The 21,408-nt window shown below is 36.6% G+C and overlaps 1 pseudogene; it reads left to right on the forward strand.

Moving 5' to 3' along the window:
- Positions 1–3,153: 3,153 nt before the first annotated feature.
- LOC109459976 (small ribosomal subunit protein eS6) overlaps positions 3,154–21,408 on the forward strand; it is a 44,089-nt pseudogene continuing 25,834 nt past the window's right edge.

The following is a 21,408-nucleotide window of genomic DNA, read 5'->3' on the forward strand; positions in this document are numbered from 1 at the left end:
TAGACCATTTCATTAATTGATTTTTTTATATTAAACCAAACTTGCATTCCTGGGATAAATCTCACTTGGTCATAGTGTATAATCATTTTTGTATACTGCTAGATTCAGTTTTCTAATACTTTATTGAGGATTTTCCACCTATTTTCATAAAAAAGATTGGTCTGTAATTTTTTCCCCCTTGTGACATATTTGTCTGATGTTGGTATCTGGTTAATACTGGCTTCATAGAATGATTTAGGAAGTGTTCTCTCCTCCTCTTTTTGGGATGAGTTTAAGAAAGATTGGTGTTAATTATTTTTTAAACATTTGGTAAAGTTCAAAAGTATAGCCATTTTGCCCTGGGGTTTTCTTTGTTGAAATTTTTTTGATTACTAATTCAATTTCTTGTTATAGGCTTTTTCAGATTAACTTTTTCTTTTCCAGTAAGTTTTGGAGTTTTTGCATTTCTAGGAATTTTTCCATTTCATCTAGGTTATCTAATTTGTTGGTATACCATTGTTCATTGTATTCCCTTAGAATCCTCTTTATTTCTGTAAGGTCTATACTAACATCGCTTTTTTTATTCTTGAGTTCAGTAATTTGAGTCTTCTTTCCTTTTTTCATCAGTCTGGTGAAAAGTTTGTCAATTTTGTTGAACTTTCAAAGAAACAACTTTTGATTTGTCGATTTTCTCTATTGGTTTTCTACTCTTTGTTTTATTTATATCCATGCTACTCTTTATTACTTTTTTCTTTCTACTTTCTTTGTGTTTAGTTTGTTCATTTTTTTTTTCTATCTACTTAATGTAGGGCATTGCGTTATTGACTTAAGATTTTTCTCCTTTTAATTCGAGCATTTACAGCTATAAATTTCACTCTGGTCACTGCTTTTGTTCCATCACATAAGTTTTAGTATGTTGTGTTTTTGTTTTCATTAATCTAAAATATTTTCTAATTCCCCTTGTAACTTCTTTTTGATCCACATGTTTTTAAAGAGTGTATTGTTTAATTTCCACATATTTGTAAATTTCCCAAAATTCTTTTTGTTATTAATTTCTGGTTTCATTTCATTGTGGTCAGAAAACATACTTTGCATAATTTTAATTTTTAAAAATTTATTGAGACTTGTTTTATGGCCTAATATGTGATTTAGCCTAGAGAATATTCCATGTGCACTTGAAAAGAATATATATCCTCCTGTTGTTAGGTAGAATGTTCTTTAGATGTTTGTTAAGTTTAGTTGGTATATATTCTATTTTCTGATGATCTTCTGCCTACTTGTGCTTTTCATTATTAAAAGTGGGATATTGAAGTATCTAAACATTATTTTTGGATTGTTTATTTTCCCCTTCAATTCCTACAAGTTTTGCTTTCTGTTCTTTGGGGTTCTGTTGTTAGGTCACATGTGCTTATAATTGTTATTACTTCTTGATGAATTGAACCTTTTATCATTATGTAATGTCCCTCATTGTCTTTAGTAACAATTGTTCTCCTTAAAGTGTATTTTGTCTGATATTAGTGTAGGCATTCCATTTCTTTTTTGATTACTGTTTGCATGAAATATCTTTTTTCATCCTTTTACTTTATATTTATTTTAAAAAATTTATTCTGCTGATTTATACCTTTTAATAAGAGAGTTTAATTCATTTATTTAATATATTTACTGATAAGGAAGGACTTGCTTCTGCCATTTTGCTATTTGTTTTCTATATGTTGTATGTCTTTTTGTTTCTAAGTTCCTCTGTTACTGCTTTCTTTTGTGTTTTATAGATTATTTTTTTGTGGTGTGTGCCATTTTAATTATTTGTTGTTTCTTTTACTATGTAAAATTTTAAAGTTATTTAGGGTTGTCCTGGAGATTACAAGTAATATTTTAATTTATAACAATCTAGTTTGAATTAGTACCAACTTAATTTCAATAGGATACAAAAAATTTGCTCTTATGTAGCTTCATTACCCCCACCCATGATGTTCTTGTTCAGACTATATCTTTATCCATTGTGTGCCCATGAACATAGATTTATAATTATTGCTTTGGACAGTTTTCTTTTAAATCAGATAGAAAACAGAGTTACAAATAAAAATACAATTTATACTTTTATATTTAACTATATTGTTACCTTTCCTGGTGTTCTTTATTCTTCATGTGGATTGTATTATAGTTACTGGCTAGTGTTATTTCATTTAATCCTGAAGGAATCCCTTTAGCATTTTTGTAGGGCAGGTCTGCTAGTAACAAACTTAGGTCATATGTACTTACATATTACCTAAAAACTCAGTTTGTGTTTATCTGAGAATGTCTTAATTTCTCCTTTTTAAAAAAATTTTATTGGGGAACAGTGTGTTTCTCCAGGGCCCATCAGCTCTAAGTTGTTGTCCTTCAATCTAGTTGTGGAGGGTGCAGCTCACTGACCCATGTGGGAATTGAACTGGCAACACTGTTGTTCAGAACTCCGCTCTAACCCACTGAGCCATCCGGCCGCCCAATTTCTTCTTTTTTGAAAGGTAGTTTTGCCAGATATAGAATTCTTGGTTGACAGTTTTTTCTTTCAACATTTTGAATATGTCATCCTACTGCTTCTGGCCTCCATGGTTTCTGATAAGAACTCAACCATTAACCTTATTGAGGATCTCCTGTATGTGATGAGTTGCTCCTCTCTTACTTCCTTCAAAATTCTCTCTGTCTTTGCCAGTTTGATTACGATGTGTCTAGGTATGAATCTCTTTGAATTTTTCCTAGTTGGACTTCATTGAACTTCTTGGATATGTAGATTAATGTTATCATCAAATTTGAGAAATTTTGGCCAAAATTTCTTCAAATACTATTTCTTCCCTTTTCTCTCTCCCTTCTCCTTCTGGGACTCCCATTACACATATATTGGTGTGTTTTATGGTATCCCAGAAATCTTTGAGGCTCTATTAATTTTTCCTCATTTTTTTTTCTGTTCCTCTATCAAGATAATATCAATTGACCTATCTTCAAATCCTGATTCTTTCTTCTGCCTACTTGAATCTGTGAAGCCCCTCTAATGAAATATTCATTTCAGTTATTGTACTTTTTAACTCCAGAATTTCTATTTGGTTCATTTTTATGATTTAGATCACTTTATTGATATTCTGTATTTGGTGAGACACTATTCTCATGCTAGTTTTATATGTGTTTCCTTTAGCTCTTTGAACATATTTAAAATAGCTGATTTAAAGTCTGTCTAGCTTTTTTTTGTGGCACCTCAGAGGCTGTTGGCTTCTTCAAGATGAAATTGAATATCTCTTTCTCAGTCTCTGGCTGCCAGAAATGCATTGAAGTGGACAACGAGTGCAAACTTCGTACATTTTATGAAAAGCATATGGCCAAATAAGTTGCTGCTGACACTCTGGGTGAAAAATGGAAGGGTTATGTGGTTCGAATCAGTGGTGGGAATGAATGGTGGGAATCAGTGGTGGACCTTGTTAGGTTTCCCCATGAAGCAGGGTGTCTTGACCCATGGCCATGTCCACCTGCTCCTGAGTAAGGAGCATTCCTGTTATAGACCAAGGAGGACTGAAGAAAGAAAGTGCAAATATGTTTGGGGTTGCATTGCGGATGCCAATCTGAGTGTTCTCAACTTGATCATTGTAAAAAAAAATGGGGAGAAAGATATTCCTGGTCTCACTGATACTGCTGTGCCTTTTTGCCTGGGGCCCAAAAGAGCTAGCAGAATCTACAAACTTTTCAATGTCTCTAAAGAAGATGATGTTTGCCAATATGTTGTGAGAAAGCCTCTAAACAAAGAAGGTAAGAAACCTAGACCAAAGCACCCAAGATTCAGCATCTTGTTACTCCATGCATCCTGCAACACAAATGTCATCATATTGTTCTGAAGAAACAGCGTGCTAAAAACAATAAGAAAGAGGCCACAGAATATGCTAAGCTTTTGGCCAAGAGAATGAAGGAAGCCAAAGAAAAACACCAGGAACAGATTGCCAAGAGGTGTAGGCTGTCCTCTCTGAGAGTTTCTATCTCTAAGTCTGAGTCCAGTAAAAAAATGAGATTTTGTAAGAGTAACAAATCAAAAAGATCAGACATAAAAAATAAAAGTCTGTCTAGAAAATCCAATGTATGGGCTTTATCTAGGACAATTTCTATTGATTGCTCTCCCCCTCCTCCCTACATGGTCTATAGTTATTTGGGATCTACTTTACATATGTTTCAATATTTTTGTGTGGAAAACTGGACATATTGAATATTATAAAATGTAACTCTGAAAATCAGGTTCTTATTTAGTGACTTTTCTGAACTAATTCTGTAAATTCTGCATTCATCTACTTCAGGCTACTGAAGTCTGTTATGTTAGTTTAGTGGTCAGCTAATGATCAGGTAGAAATGTTCTTATTTCTTAATATTACTCACTTTATTATTAAAAATATTTTACACAAAAGAAGCAGGTTTTTTTGTTTTTTGGTCTACTGTAGCCAATTTGCAATATATCATGAAATATATAGCTTTTTTCTCTTACCTGTTATAGGACTAGCTCCTGTATCTTAATTTGGTTCTATATCAGTAGTATGCCTTTGTTTTAAAAATTAAAATATGTTTATACTTATATTTTTAATTGGAAAGAAAAATCATATCACAATGAAAATAAAAATATTTTTATTTTATTACCAATTGCAATTTACATAGGCATCATTATAACTAGTGCTTCCTACATAAAATATTCAAATAAATGTGATGATGTTACAATAATGCATAGAAAAATGCCATGCATTGGCATTGACTAGATGTTTTTATGTGTTATGCACCTTTAATATGTAATATTAATCAAATGGTTGGGTCATCTGGTAGGTATATGTTTGACTTTTTAAGAAATTGCCAAACTCTTTTCAAAATGGTTGTACCATGTCACATTCCCACTAGCAGTGCATGAGAGTTCTAGTTGTTCTTTATCTTTGCCAACACTTCATATAATCAGCCTTTAAAATTTTAGCCTTTCTGAGGGGTACGTAGTAGTATCTCAGTGTAGTTTTAAATAGCATTTCCCTAAATGACCAATGATTTTGAGCATCTTTTCATATACCTGTGTGATATTGTGCTTTATAATAAGAAATATATTTGGTGTTTATTCTTTTTTCCCCCTTTGTATTTTCTAAGACCCAGATATTTATTTATTTATTTTTCAGTTACAGTTGAAATTCAATATTATTTTACATTATTTCATGTGTACAGCATAGTGGTTAGATATTTAGATAATTTATGCAGTGATCCCTCTGATTAATCTAGTACCCATCTGGCGCTATACATAGTTGTTGCAACATTATTGACTATATTCTCTATGCTGTACTTCACATCCCTGTGACTATTTTGTAACTACCAGTTTGTATTCCTTAATCTCTTCATCTTTTTCACCCAGCTCCCTATCCCCCTTCCCCTTTGGCAACTATCAGTTTGTTCTCTGTATCTATGAGTTTGTTTCTGTTTTTTTGTTTGTTTGTTTATTTTGTTCTTTAGATTCCACTAATAAATGAGATCATATGGTATTTGTCTTTCTCAGTCTGACTTATTTCAGTTAGCATAATACCCTCTAGGTCCAACTATGTTGTTGCAAATGTAAGAGTTCATTCTTTTTTAATGGCCTAGCAATATTCCATTGTATATATGTAGCACATCTTCTTTATCCAATTGTCTATTAATGAACACATGGGTTGCTTCCATATCTTGGCTGCAATGAACATAAGGGTGCATATATTTTTTTGAAATAGTGTTTTGGGTTTCTTTGGGTAAATACCCAGAAGTGGAATTGCTGGTTCATAAAACTGAGCTAATCGGTCACTCCCTGGTTCATAAATTTTACTGAGGAAACTCCAAACCATTTTCCGTAGTGGCTGCACCAATTTGCAATCTCACCAACAGTGCATGAGGGTTCCCTCTTCTCCACATCCTTGCCAACACTTGCTGTTTGTTGAATTATTGATGATAGCCATTCTGACAGGGGGGAGGTGCTATCTCATTGTGGTTTTAATTTGCATTTATCTGATGATTAGTAATGTTGAGCATCTTTTCATACGTCTATGGGCCATGTGTATGTCCTCTTGGGGGAAATGTACATTCAGGCCCTTTGCCCATTTTTAAATTGGATTGTTTGTTTTTGGTGTTAAGTTGCATGAGTTCTTTATAAATTTTTTATATTAACCCCTTATCAGATGTATCATTAGTGAGTATCTTCTCCTGTTCAGTAGGCCATGTTTTCATTTTGTTGGTGGTTTCCTTTGCTGTGCAAACACTTTCTAGCTTGATGTAGTTGCATTTATTTATTTTTTCTTTTGTTTCCTTTACCCAAAGAGATAGATAGAAAAAATATCACTAAGATAGTTTACTGCTTATGTTTTCTTCTAGGAGTTTTATGGTTTTGAGCCTTACATTTTGTTTATGTAGTGTATCACGTTAATTGATTTGTGAATATTGAACCAAGTTTGTACACCAGGAATTAATCCCACTTGATCATGGTGTATGATCTTTTTAATGTTCTGCTGAATTTGGTTTGCTAATAATTCTTTTAGGATTTTTGCATCTATGTTCACCAGGAATATGGGCCTGTAAGTCTTTAATCCATTTTGAGTTTATTCTTGTATATGGAATAAGAAGGTGGTCCAGTTTCATTTTTTTGCATGTATCTGTCCAGGTTTCCCCAACACCATTTATTGAATACAACTATCTTTACCCCATACTATATTCTTGCCTCCTTTGTCATAGATTAAGTGACATGTAGGTGTGGGTTTATTTCTGGGCTCTCTATTGTGTTCCACTGATCTGTGTCTGTTTTTATGCCTGTACCATGCTGTTTTGATTACTATAGTCTTGTAGCACAGTTTGAGATTGGGTAGCATGATACCTCCAATTGTATTCTTCTTTCTCAAGATTCCCATGGTTATTCAGGGTCTTTTGTGGTTCCATATAGATTTTATTTTATTTTATTTGTTTTTTTCCCCTTCCCCACTCCCCCTTCCCCTGCAACTCCGAATCAAGCCATTGTTCTCAGTCTAGTTGTGGAGGATGCAGCTCACTGGCCCATGTTGGCATTAGTGTGAGCTTTGCCCCCTTCGCATCTGAGCCAGTCAGTCACTGGCTTCTGGCCAGTCGCTCACAGCAGCTCACGGCATCTCTCGCCGGCTGCTCACACTGGCTGCCAGCTGCTCATGGCAGCTCACGGCAGCTCAGCTCTAGGTTGAGCCATTGTTCTCAATCTAGCTGTAGAGGGCGCAGCTCACTGGCCCTGGTGGGAATCGAACCAGTGACCTCGGTGTTAGTAGGAGCACAGCGCTCCAACCACCTGAGCCACCCGGCTGCCCACATGTAAATATTAAGATTATATGTGCTAGTTCTGTGAAAAATTCCATTGGTATTTTGATAGGGATTGCATTGAATCTATAGATTGCTTTGGTAGTATAAAAATTTTAACTACCTTAATTCTTCCTATCCATGAGCACGGTATATGCTTCCATTTATTTGTATCTCCCTCATTTTTTTCTTCAATGTTTTTTAATTTTCTGAGTACATGTCTTTTACCTTCTTGATTAAATTTATTCCTAGGTATTTATTATATTTTTAATGCAATTGTAAATGGGATTGTTTTCTTAATTTCTCTTTCTGATAGTTTGTTATCGGTGTATAAAAATGTAACCAATTTCTGAATATTAATTTAGTATCCTGCTACTTTACTGAATTCATTTATCAGTTCTAATAGTTTTTTGGTGTAATCTCTGGGGTTATCTATCTATCTATCTATCTATCTATCTATCTATCTATATATATATATCATATCATCTGCAAATAATGAGTTTACTTCTTCCTTTCCAATTTATATGCATTTTATTTTATTTTGTCTGATTGCTATGGCTAAGACTTCCAATACAATGTTAAATAAAAGTTGTGAAAGTGGACATCCTTGTCTTGTTCCTGATCTTAAGGAAAATGCTTTTAGCTTTTCACCATTGAGTATGATGTTAGCTATGGGTTTGTCATATATGACCTCTATCATGTTGTAGTATGTTCCCTTTATTCCCACTTTGCTAAGAGTTTTTATCATAAATTGTTGCTGGATTTTGTCAAACGCTTTTTCTGCATGTATTGATATGATCATATGATTTTTATTTTTCATTTTGTTTATGTGGTGTATCAAATTAATTGATTAGTGGATATTGAACCAACCTTGTATACCAGGAATTAATCCCACTTGATCGTGGTGTATGATCTTTTTAATGTATTGCTGAATTCAGTTTGCTAATAATTCATTTAGGATTTTTGCACCTATACCTATGTTCGTCAGGTATGGTGTCTGTAATTTTCTTTTTTTAATAATGTATTTGTCTGGTTTTGGAATCAGGGTAATGGTGGCCTTGTAGAATGAACTGGGGAGCTCCCCCTCCCCCCTGAAGTTTTTGGGATAGCTTGAGAAGAATAGGTGTTAATATTTTCCTCGCTTCTTCTGCCTCCCCCCTACTCCGGTTCAAGCCATTGTTTCTCAGCCTAGTTGTGTAGGACACAGCTCCCTGGCTCATGCTGGTATTATGAGTCTTGTGTTCCTCCAAGCTGAGACAGTTGGTCGCCAGTCAGCCAGCCCATGGGAACACAGCAGTCCCTGGCAGCTCACGCCGACCTCCAGCTGCTTAAGGCAGCCCAACTCTAGGGAGATCCGTTGTTCAAATCTTAGCTGTAGAGGGCACAGCTCACTGGCCCATGGGAATCGAACCGGTGACCTCACCATTAGGAGCGTGGTGCTCCAACCACCTGAGCCACTGGGCCAGCCCTAAATTTATTTTTTTAATGTTTGGTAAAATTCACCTGTGAAGCCATATGGTCCAGGATTTTTGTTTGTTGTAAACTTGTTGATTACTGATTCAATTTTGTTGGTGGTAATTGGTCAGTTCAGATTTTCTGTTTCTCTTGATTTAGCCTTGGAAGATTGTATGTTTCTAGGAATTTATCCATTTCATCCAGATTATCCAATTTGTTGATGTCTAGTTGCTTATAGTATTTTCTTTAAATTTTTTGTGGTGTCAATTGTTACTTCTCCTCTTTTATTTCTGGTTTTATTTGTTTAGGTCCTCTATCTTTTTTTCTTGATGAATCTGGTTAAAGATTTGTCTATTTTGTTTATCTTCAAAAAACCAGCTCTTGGTTTCATTGATCTTTTGTATTTTTTTAGACTCTATTTCATTTATTTCTGCTCTGATCTTTATTATTTCCTTCCTTGTACTTACTTTTGGCTTTGTTTGCTGTTATTTTTCCAGTTTCCTTTGGTGTAAAGTTAGAGTGTTTATTTGAGATTTTTCTTGTTTCTTTAGGTAGGCCTGCATTGCTATGAATTTCCACAGCTTTTGCTGTGTCCCATAGATTTGGGGTCATTGTGTTTTTAGTTTCATTTGTCTCAGAGTATCTTTTGATTTCTTCCTTGATGTCACTGTTGACCCATTCACTATTTAGTAGCATGTTATGTAGTCTCCATGTGTTTGTGTGTGTTTCAGGGTTTTTAAAAAAAATTTTAGTTTATACCATTGTGATCAGAGAAGACACTTGATAAGATTTCAATCTTCTTAAATTTATTGAGACTTTTTTTGTGTGGCCTAACATGTAGTCTATCTTGAAAATGTTCCATGTGCACTTAAAAAGAATGTATATTCTGCTGCTTTGAGGTAAAATGTTCTAAAAATATCAATTAAATTCATCTGGTCTAGTGTGTCATTTAAGGCTGCTGTTTCCATGTTGATTTTCTGTCTGGAAGATCTGTCCATTGGTATCAGTGGGGTGTTAAAGTCCCCTACTATGATTGTGTTATTATTAATATCTGCTTTTATGTTGGTCAATATTTACTTTATATATTTAGGTGCTCCTATGTTGCATGCATAAATTTTTACTAGGGTGATGTCCTCTTGGATTGATCCCTTTGTTATTATGTAATGCTCTTCTTTGCCTCTCATTACAGTTTTCATTTTAAAATCTGTTTTGTCCAATATAAGTATTGCTACCCCAGCTTTTTTCTTGTTTCCATTTGTGTGAAATATCTTTTCCATCCCTTTACTTTCAGTCTGTGTTTGTCTTTTGATCTGAGGTGGGTCTCTTGTAGACAGCATATGAATGGCTCTTGTTTTCTTATCCATTCAGCTTCCCTATGTCTTTTGATTGGAGCATTTAATCCATATACAGTTAAACTGATTTTTGATAGGTGCATAGTTATTAATTATTAATTATTTTTTATCTTAATTATTATTTTAATTATTAATATTTTTTATCTTTGTTTTCTCCTGCTTAAAGGAGTCCTTTTAACAGTTCTGGTAATACTGGCTTGGTGGTAATGAATTCCTGAGCTTTTTCTTATCTGGGAAGCTCTTTGTCTCTCCTTTAATTTTAAATGATAGCCTTGCTGGGTAGAGTAATCTTGGTTGTAGGCCTTCGTTTTCCATTACTTTGAATATTTCCTGCCACTCCCTTGTGGCCTGCAAAGTTTCTGTTGAGAAATCAGCTGATAGTCTTATGGGAGCTCCCTTGTAGGTAACTAGTCTTTCTTTTGCTGCTTTTAGGATTCTCTCTTTGTCTTTAACCTTTGCCATTTTAATTATGATGTGTCTTGATGTGGGCCTGTTTGGGTTTATCTTGTTTGGGACTCTCTGCACTTTCTGGGCTTGTATGTCTATTTCCTTTACCAGGTTAGGTAAGTTTTCAGTCATTATTTCTTCAAATAGGCTCTTGATCTCTTGCTCCCTTTCTTCTCTTTCTGATGTGAATGTTGTCATACTTGATGTTGTCTCACAGGCCCCTTAAATCATCATCATCATCATTATTATTCTTTTTTGTTGTTGTTGTTCCAATTGGGTGTATTCTGCTACCTTGTTTTCTAAAGCGCTGATTTGATCCCCTGCTTCATCTAATCTGCTGTTGATTCCTTCCAGTGTATTCTTCATTTCAGTTACTATAGTCTTTATTTCTGACTGATTCCTTTTTATGGTTTCTATGACCTTCTTTATGTTTGCTATCTCTTTGTTGAAATTTTCACTAAGTTCCTTAATTATTCTTATAAACACTCTTTTAAACTCTCTCTTGTATGTTGGTTTCCTCCATTTCATTTAGTTCTATTTCTGGAGATTTCTCCTGTTCTTTTATTTGGAACATATTTCTTTGTTACCTCATTCTGGCTGTCTCTCTGTGTTTGCTTCTATGTATTAGGTAGATTTCCTCTGTCTCTCAGTCTTTGCTGGGTGGCCTTATGTAGTATGTGTTCTGTGTGGCCCAATGGTTCAGTATCCCTAATCTCCTGTGCATGTGTTCCAGAAGTGTCCCTTGAGTGTGTTATGTGTGATCTCTCTATGTTGTAGTTGAGCCTTGATTGCTTTTGATGCATCTGTGAGTGGGGTTGACTCCAAGGCTGGCTGACTGTTTGGACTGGCTACACCCACAGTGTATGAGCTGCTGTGTGTGTGTGTGTGGGGGGACTGAAACCTCAGAGCAGGCTTCACTGCTGTAGGCTCTTATTCCTGTTGAGACCCTCTTTGGGTGTGTTGCTGTGGGGCTAACCAGGTAATGCTCTGGTGTGGTCTGAAGGGGACCTCTGGGTGTGTTGTTTCTGGTATCTCTTGGGTAGGGCTCCCATGCAGGCCAATTTCAGTCTTGCCTGTTACCAGCCTGTGGATACCTGGTAGGAGCCACAAAGCTATATGTGGTGACTGCTGCCTGTACTGGACCTGGAGGCATGTGGGGGTGGGCTTGTTGTGAACTGAGGCTGGCTGCCACCAGCATTGTGCCTGAAGCATCTTAGCAAAAGCCCAGATCTCCTAGGCCTATTGCCACCCTCTGGCTGCCTGTAAGGCTCAGCCACTGAAAGAGACTCCTTAGGTGTGTGGGTTAGACTACCCTCGGTAATGCAGCATTAGCTGGGCAGTACAGAGTCATAGGGAGTCACGAGACCTGACTGGTGGCTTTTACAAAGTTGATGCAGATTCATTTCTTGCACCAGTGCCTGGCCTGTGACCACTTCGTACAGCACTCTGAGAACACCACAGTCAGCTACTGCTCACCTTGGGGCAGTACCTGGCCTGTTGCCACTTCATGAAAAGCCCTTAGAGCCCTGCAGCCAGCCACTGCTTGCCTTGGGCTCGCAAATTCCTGAGAGCTGCTCAAGAGTGGCTGCGCCACAAGTTTTGGGTTACTGTCCACCACCAAAAGCTCCCCAGGCTGTTGTGGGCTGTCCACTACTGAATAAAGCTTCTGAAGCTTGTGGGGTGGGACTGGACACCTAGGCACCAAGAGGGCCCCTCACAATGTAGCTCCCTGTGGGTGGATGGGAGTTCCAGGGAGCTAAGGGGTGTGGGCAATTGTTTCTACAAAGTCAGTGCAGTCTTGGATCCTGCACTGTTGCTGGGCCCACAACCACCCCACAAAAATGCCCTGAGAATACCACAGCCAGCCACTGCCTACCTCAGGCCCACAGGTCCCCAAGAGCTGCCCAAGAGATGCTGTAGTGCAGGTCTTGGGTCACCTCCCACCACCAAATGTTTCCCATCTGCTGCGGGCCATCTGCTGCTGCAGAAAGTCTTCTGCTGCCTATGGGGCAGGCCCAGTAGCCCAGCAGTCAAGAGTATCCTGGGCACTGCAGCGCCAGCTGTGCGGGGTCAGGGACCCAGGGTGTCACCAAGGCAGTATGCACACATGGATTCCACTAGACCAATACAGTTCCAGACTTGGCCCTTTGGGGGTGGATTCAACACAGAAAAATGGTGTCCCCCTGTAGGCTACATGTGTGTCAGGCTCCACACAGGGACAACAATGGTTTCTATCCCTCTAGCCCTCACCCAGAAGCCACAAAACTCAGTCTTTCCCTGATGAATTGCTTCACCAGAGACCAGGTGAGTGTTTGCAAGTGAATGAGTCTGTGTGTGGGTTCTATAAGAGGGTTTTTGGCTTTCCAGCTGCCTTCCATCTCATCAGGATGGGCAGAGTACTTGCTGATTTTCACTGCCAGCTGTTGTAGGAACTCCTCTTCCTGGCATAGGACTCCTGGGCTGGGGAGCCCAGCATGGGACTGGGACCCCTCCCTCTTCATGGAGGAACCTCTGCTACCAAGGTGTCCCTTCCAATGTTCAAACACTATTTGTGCATTTAGGATCAGCCCGTTTTGAATCTCCATCCCTCCTACCAGTCTCAATGTTGCCTCTTCTTTATATCCTTAGTTATAGGATTTCTATTCAGCTTGTCTTCGAATGATTCTTGAGATTTATTTTTCTATAATTTATTTGTAATTTTGGTGTGATCCTGGGATTCAGTAGGCATAGCATTTACCTAATCCACCATTCTGGCAAATATCCAAGATATAATTGATTTTTACATAGTTATCTTGTATCCTGCAATCTTGATAAGCACATATATTCTTGTTAACGTTTAGTAGTTCTAAAGGTTTTCTTTTCTTTTTTTTTTCTATTTAAGATTTTATTGGGGAAGGGGAACAGGACTTTATTGGGGAACAGTGTGTACTTCCAGGACTTTTTTTTTCAAGTCAAGTTGTTGTCCTTTCAATCTTAGTTGTGGAGGGTGCCATTCAGCTTCATGTTGTCCTTTCAGTCTTAGTTGTGGAGGGCGCAGCTCAGCTCCAGGTCCAGTTGCCATTGCTAGTTGCAGGGGGCGCAGCCCACCATCCCTTGTGGGAGTTGAGGAATCAAACTGGCAACCTTGTGGTAGAGAGCCTGCACTCCAACCAACTGAGCCATCCGGGAGCCAGGAGGCAGCTCAGCTCAAGGTGCCGTGTTCAAACTTAGTTGCAGGGGTAGAGCCCACCATCCCTTGTGGGACTTGAGGAGTTGAACCGGCAACCTTGTGGTTGAGAGCCCACTGGCCCACGTGGGAATAGAAATGGCAGCCTTCGGAGTTAGCAGCACGGAGCTCCAACTGCCTGAGCCACCAGGCTGTCCCTCCAAAGGTTTTCTTTTAGTATATAGCTTTTTTTCCTTGTAGATTCCATAGGATTTTCTGCATACATGATTAAGTTGTCTGCTAATAGACAGTTTTAGATTTTTCTTTTCAATCTAGGTGCCTTTTATTTTTCTTCATTGTTCTATTGCACTGGCTAGACATTCCAATACTACACTGAATACCAGTGGTGAGGATGGAGAGTCTTGCCTTGTTCCTGATCTTAGGTGGAAAACATGAATTCCCTGTCAAGTTTATGAAGTTTCTTTGTATTCTTAGTGTTTTTAGTAATGAATGTTAGATTTTCTCAAAAGTTTTTCTGCATCCACTGAGATTATCACCTAGGTTTTGTTTTTTATTGTTGTTTTGCTTTTAGTCTGTTAATATAATGAATTACATTGATTGATTTTCAAATGTTAAACCTTGCACTCCTGGGATAAACCTCATTTGATCATGATGTGTATCATTTTTTTATATATTGCTCAATTTTATTTACTACAAGATTGTTAAGAATGTTTGCAGATTACTCATGAGGGATATTGGTCTGTAGTTTTCTTTTTTGTAAATGACTTTGGCTGATTTTGGTATCAGGATAATGCTGGCTTCATAGAGTAAGTTGGGAAGTACTCTCTCCTCTTCAGTTTTCTGGAAGGATTTGTAAAAATTTGGTGATGCTTTTTCCCTAATTAATTTTTTTCTCTTTTAAAATCTTGTTTCTCAATGTGTAAGTTTAAATAATTGATGTGAGACCTTTCTTCCTTTCTAATATAAGCAATCAATACTATAAATTACCCTCTAAATACTGCTTTATTTATTTATATTTTTAATTTGTTTAATTATTAGTTTCAGGTGTACAAAACAGCATAATGATTAGACATTTACACCCCACCAAGCCTACTACCCCTCTGACATCGTACATAGCTATTACAAAACTGTTGACTATATTCCCTATGCTGTACTTTACATCCTGTGAATATATATATACATATATTTTAAGCAAGGAAAAACTGTATTAAAATTATAGTACAGTGAAGGATGCTAGCATTCGATTAACGCCATCTTTTGAATGAACATCATACTACACATCGCTATGTTATTCAACTCAACTTCGAAAAGTAATACATAGATACCATCTCTTAAAATGTGTATACATTATTTTTGGCACCCCGGTATATATATATACAGAGGGTGCCAAAAAAATGTATACACATTTTAAGAAAGGAAATAACTGTAGTAAAATTACACTGATGGTAACCACTTTGAGCACCTCTTGTAATCAGAAGTCAAACATGACTTGTATTCATCTTTTGTTATCAGTATATGCTGAGTATTACAATTTTAATAGTTTTTTCCTTTCTTAAAATATGTATACACTTTTGGCACCCTCTGTATGTTATATATAATGATATATATTACATATATAATAATAATTATTATTATATATTCTCCCTCCAGGAGTGCCATTCTCTCATCACCTCCATATGTTTACTAACCCAGAAGCTCTCTGAACCCCGTACTACTGAAATTTTTATGGAGGCTTCATCACGTAGGCAACTCAACATTAACTTCTTTTCCAGCCCCTTTCCCCTCTCTGGAGAATAGGGGTGGGGTGGGGCTGAAAATTTCTAATCATAGCTTGGTCAAAGCCCCCTTCCAAAGCCCAACAAAGAGTCATCTCATTAGAACAAAGACAATGATACCACTGAGGAAATTCCAAGGGATTTAGGAACTCTGTGGCAGGAGGTCAAAGGTCACAGGATGTGGAGTACAGCATAAGGAATACAGTCAGTGGAACTGTAACAGCTATATACGGTGTCAGAGGGGTAATAGATTGGGGGAGGAGGTTATCACTTTGTGAGGGGTATAAATGTCTAACTATTACATCATTTTGTACACCTGAAACTAATAATAATAAAAAAAAATAACACCAAGAGAAATGGAACCAGAGCCTTAACCTTAATTCAATGCCTGAAGTTCACATACCTTTGAATTCTTCAGTTAAGTGAATCAGAAGCAATAAATTTCCTTTACAGTTAAAAACAAAAGAAAACAAAACAAAAAACTGGGTTCAAAGACCAAATATCAAAACAAAAGATGCTTCTAATGCTCTTATCATTTAGTAAATTACAAGGGTTTTAGGATCTTTGTGCCAGGAACTGGAGGCAGAGACATAGATATAGATATATTTTCTACTATCATATATATATATATTATATATATATATATCTTATTCTTTTACTATTTTGGTTTATGTAGCATGGTTGGATCTTGCTCTTTTATCTAATATGAAAACCTCTGCTTTTTAATTTTAATTGGGGCATTTAGACTAGCAGTTGAAAAATGTCCTTTGTAAAGGACAAGTTAATACCATGTTTCCCTGAAAATAAGACCAGGTCTTATATTAAGTTTTGCTCCAAAAGATGTATTAAGGCTTATGTTCAGGGCATGTCCTCCTGAAAAATCATGCTATGGCTTATTTTCTGGTTAGGTCTTATTTTTGGGGAAACATGATAAATATTTTAGGCTTTGTTTGCCTCATATGGTCTTTGCCACCTACTCTTTCTTCTCTCCTTTTTTTTGAAAACAGCAATTTGGAGATGTAAAAACCATTCTTAGATTGAGGGCCATGTAAAAACATGCTGTAGTCATGGTTTGGACTACAGGCCATAGTTTGCCATCCCTCCTATAGACCATTTACATTTTATGTAATCATTTATATGATAGGATTTAAATCTGCCATCTTGATATTAATTTTCTATTTCATCCATCTGTTCTTTGTTCCCTTTTCCCTACTTTTGGCCTTCAAAAAATTAATTAAACATATTTTATAATTCTATTTTATCTTATTCATTAGTTTATTAGGCATAATTTAATTTTTTACTATTTAGTGATTGCTTTATGGCTTATAGTATACATCTTTAACTTATTAGTCTACCTTCTAGTAACATTGTATCACTTAAACCATAGTATAAAAACCTTACAACATTGTACTTCTATTTTTCCCTTCCAGGACTTTGTGCTTTTGTTGTCATATATTTTGCTTCTGCATGTTATGAATGCCACTGTGCATTGTCATTATTTTTGCTTTAAGTAGTCAATTATTTTTTGAAAAGATTTAAAAAGAAAAAAGTCTTTTATGTTTACCCACATACTTACCATTTCTGATACTCTCCATTCCTTTATGTACATCCATATTTCCCTCTGGTATCTTTTCTGTTTTTTTTTGTTTGTTTGTTTGTTTTTGGTCTGAAGGACTTCCTTTAACTTTTTTGAGGTGAAGATATGCTGGTGATTAATTCTTTCAGCATTCGTATGCCCAAAGAAATCTTTAGGTTCGGCTTCTGGATAAAATGGAGTAAGTGCACCCCACCCTATCTCTCTTGCTGAATATAGTTGTAAAACCTGGACAGAATACATGGAACAGCTAACTGAGGACACTGAAAACTCAATATTAGCAGGAACATTGAAAAAGAAGACAAAAATTTGGAGTACCACTGATCCAGTGCTGAGTATACTAATTTTTTTCCCTCCAGTATCCTTCAGTCTCAGCACAATATAGCCTGAAACCAAGAGGTGACACTAGCATGGACAGTGAGACGTCCAGGAGAAATCTAGTTCTGGCCCAAGGAACAGGGACGGGACCTCCTAATGCTCAGAGAGAGAACAGAAATCTTTTCTCTTCCCTTCCCTCCCCTCCCCTCCCCTCCCCTTCCCTTCCCTTCCCTTCCCTTCCCTTCCCTTCCCTTCCCTTCCCTTCCCTTCCCTTCCCTTCCCTTCCCTTCCCTTCCCTTCTTTTTTCTTCTTCTCTTCTCTTCTCTTCTCTTCTCTTCTCTTCTCTTCTCTTCTCTTCTCTTCTCTTCTCTTCTCTTCTCTTCTCTTCTCTTCTCTTCTCTTCTCTTCTCTGTAACCTCTCATGCCACAGTCCCAAGCAATTATGTGATAGTGATGTGAGACATTCTAACGGAGCACAGGATCAATTCCTCAATAACCACAAAATACCAAAGTGATTAAATACATAACCTGAATAGTCCCATATCTGTTGAAGAAATTGAATTCATAGCTGGAAATTTCCAGTGAACCCATCTGGGTCTCATGCTTTCTGTTTGGGAAGGTCATTAGCTCTTTTTTTTTTTTTTTTAATTTATGGGGAAGACAATTGTTAGTAAAATTACATGGATTTCAGATGTACAATTCTGTATTACATCATCTATAAATCCCATTGTGTGTTCACCACCCAGAGTCAGTTCTCTTTCCATCACCATATATTTGATCCCCTTTACCCTCATCTCCCACCCCCCTCCCCCCTTATCCTCTGGTAACCACTAAACTATTGTCTGTGTCTATGAGTTTTTGTTTCTCATTTGTTTGTCTTGTTCTTTTGTTGTTTTTGGTTTATATACCACATATCAGTGAAATCATATGGTTCTCTGCTTTTTCTGTCTGACTTATTTCGCTTAGCATTATACTCTCAAGATCCATCCATGTTGTCACAAATGTTCCTATATCATCTTTTCTTACTGCCGAATAGTATTCCATTGTGTATATATACCACAACTTCTTTATCCATTCATCTATCGAAGGACATTTTGGTTGTTTCCATATCTTGGCCACCGTAAACAAAGCTGCAATGAACATTGGAGCACATGTGTCTTTATATATAAATGTTTTCAGATTTTTTGGGTAGATACCCATGAGAAGGATTGCTGGGTCATATGGTAATTCTATCTGTAATTTTTTGAGGAAACTCCATACTGCCTTCCATAACGGCTGCACCAGTCTGCATTCCCACCAACAGTGTATGAGGGTTCCTTTTTCTCCACAGCCTCTCCAACACTTGTTACTATTTGTCTTGTTGATAATAGCCATTCTAACTGGGGTGAGGTGATATCTCATTGTGGTTTTTATTGGCATTTCTCTGATGATTAGTGATGTTGAGCATTTTTCATATGTCTATTTGCCATTTGTACGTCCTCTTTGAAGAAATGTCTCTTCAAGTCCTCTGCCCATTTTTCAATTGGGTTGTTTGTTTCTTTGTTGTTGAGTTGCATGAGTTCCTTGTATATTTTGGATATTACACCCTTATCGGAGGCACTGTTTGCAAAAATCTTCTCCCATTCAGTTGGTTGCCTCTTTATTTTGTCGATGGTTTCTTTTGCTGTGCAGAAACTTTTAAGTTTCATATAGTCCCATTCGTTTATTTTAGCTTTTACTTCCATTGCCTTTGGAGTCAAATTCATAAAATGCTCTTTGAACCCAAGGTCCATAAGTTTAGTACCTATGTTTTCTTCTATGCAGTTTATTGTGTCAGGTCTTATGCTTAAGTCTTTGATCCATTTTGAATTAATTTTGGTACATGGTGACAGATAGCAGTCCAGTTTCATTCTTTTGCACGGGGCCATCCAGTTATCCCAGCACCATTTATTGAAGAGGCTGTCTTTCCTCCATTGTATGTTTTTAGCTTCTATGTCAAAAATTATCTGTCCATATTTAGGTGGTTTTATCTCTGGGTTCTCAATTCTATTCCATTGGTCTATGTGTCTGTTTTTCTGCCAATACCATGCTGTTTTGATTATTGTAGCCCTGTAGTACAAGCCAAAGTCAGGAAGTGTGATACATCCATTACTGTTCTTTTTTCTTAAGATTGCTTTGGCTATTCGGGGTCTTTTGTGGTTCCAAACAAATCAGATGATTTTTTGTTCTATTTCTTTAAAAAATGCCATTGGGATTTTGATGGGGATTGCATTAAATCTGTATATTGCTTTGGGTAATATGGCCATTTTAACTATGTTAAATCTTCCAATCCATTAGCACGGAATGTCTTTCCATTTCTTTGTGTCTTCTTCAATTTCTTTCAAACATGTCTTATAATTTTCAGCATATTGGACTTTCACGTCCTTGGTTAAGTTTATTGCTAAGTATTTTATTCTTTTTGCTGCAATTGCAAAACGAATTGTTTTTTGTATTTCTTTCTCTGAGATTTCATTGTTAGTAAATAGGAAGGCAATGGACTTTTTACGTTGCTTTTGTAGCTAGCAACTTTACCGTATTCGTTGATTGTTTCTAATAACTTTTTGGTGGAGTCTTTAGGGTTTTCTATATATAGCATCATGTCATCTGCAAAGAGTGATAATTTAACTTCTTCATTCCCAATTTGGATGCCTTTTATTTCTTTCTCTTGCCTGATTGCTCTGGCAAGGACTTCCAACACTATGTTGAAAAGCAGAGGTGATAGGGGACAGCCCTGTCGTGTTCCTGAACGTAGAGCAAAGGGCTTCAGTTTTTCACCATTAATTATGAGATTAGCTGAGCGTTTGTCATATATGGCCTTTATTATGTTAAGGTATTTTCCTTCTATACCTATTTTATTAAGTGTTTTAATCATAAATGGATGTTGTATCTTGTCAAATGCTTTTTCTGCATCAATTGATATAATCATATGATTTTTGTTCTTTATTTTGTTTATGTGATGTAGCACATTGATGGATTTGCAGATGTTGAACCATCCTTGTGCCCTGGGGATGAACCCCACTCAGTTGTGATGAATAATCTTTTTAATGCATTGTTGTACTCGATTTGCTAGAATTTTGTTTAGGATTTTTGCATCTGTATTCATCAGAGATATTGGTTTGTACTTTCTTTTTTTGTGTTGTCCTTACCAGGTTTTGGTACCAGGTTTTGGCCTCATAAAATGAGTTAGGGAGTACTGTCTCTTCTTCAATTTTTTGAAAGAGTTTGATCAGGATTGGTATTAGGTCCTCTTTGAAGGTTTGGTAGAATTCACTAGTGAAGCCATCTGGTCCCGGACTTTTGCTTTTGGGAAGGTTTTGGATGACTGATTCAATTTCGTTACTGGTGATCGGTCTGTTTAGATTTTCCAGTTCTTCATGGTTCAACCTTGGCAGGCTATATGTTTCTAAGAACTTGTCCATTTCTTCTAGGTTATTGAATTTGGTGGCATATAGTCCTTCATAGTATTCTTGGATGATCCTTTGTATTTCTGTGGTGTCCGTGATAACTTCCCCTTTTACGTTTCTGATTTTGTTAATTAGTGTCTTCTCTTTTTATCTTAGTGAGTCTAGCCAAGGGTTTGTCAATTTTGTTAATCTTTTCAAAGAACCAGTTGTCACATTAATTTTTTCTATTGTCTTTTTGTTCTCTATTTCATTTAGTTCTGCTCTGATTTTGTTATTTCCTTTCTTCTGCTGAACTTAGGTTTCACTTGTTCTTCTTTGTCTAGTTCTTTAAGGTATAACATGAGGTTATTTATTTGGGATTTTTCTTGTTTCTTGAGATAGGCCTGTAATGATATAAAATTTCCTCTTAAAACTGCTTTCGCTGCATCCCAAAAATTTTGGTAGGATGTATTTTCACTGTCATTTGATTCTACATATCTTTTCATCTCTCCTCTAATTTCTTCTTTGACCCAGTCGTTCTTTAAAAGTATGTTGTTTAATCTCCATGTATTTGTGTTTTTCCTGCTTTTTTTTTGCAGTTGATATC

Source organism: Rhinolophus sinicus, linkage group LG03 (genome assembly GCF_036562045.2).
Source record: "Rhinolophus sinicus isolate RSC01 linkage group LG03, ASM3656204v1, whole genome shotgun sequence".
Taxonomy (NCBI): domain Eukaryota; kingdom Metazoa; phylum Chordata; class Mammalia; order Chiroptera; family Rhinolophidae; genus Rhinolophus; species Rhinolophus sinicus.